Genomic DNA, 285 nt, shown 5'->3' on the forward strand with positions numbered 1-285 from the left:
TGAGGGCAGGGATGCAGGGATGCGGGCAGGGGGGTGGGGATGTGGGCAGGGGTGCAGGCAGGGATGCAGGGGTGCAGAAGTGAGGGTAATGGAGCAGGGATGCAGGGGTGAGGGCAGCAGAGGAGGGATGCAGGCAGGGATGCAGGGATGAGGGCAGGGAAGCAGGGATCAGGGCAGGGATGCAAGGATGAGGGCAGGGGTGCAAGGATGAGGGCAGGGGTGAGGGCAGGGAGGCAGGGATGCGGGCAGGGATGCGGGCAGGGAGGCAGGGATGAGGGGAGGGGT

Source organism: Chaetura pelagica, unplaced genomic scaffold (assembly GCF_000747805.2).
Source record: "Chaetura pelagica isolate M959 unplaced genomic scaffold, ChaPel_1.0 scaffold2234, whole genome shotgun sequence".
In the NCBI taxonomy this organism is placed as follows: Eukaryota; Metazoa; Chordata; class Aves; order Apodiformes; family Apodidae; genus Chaetura; species Chaetura pelagica.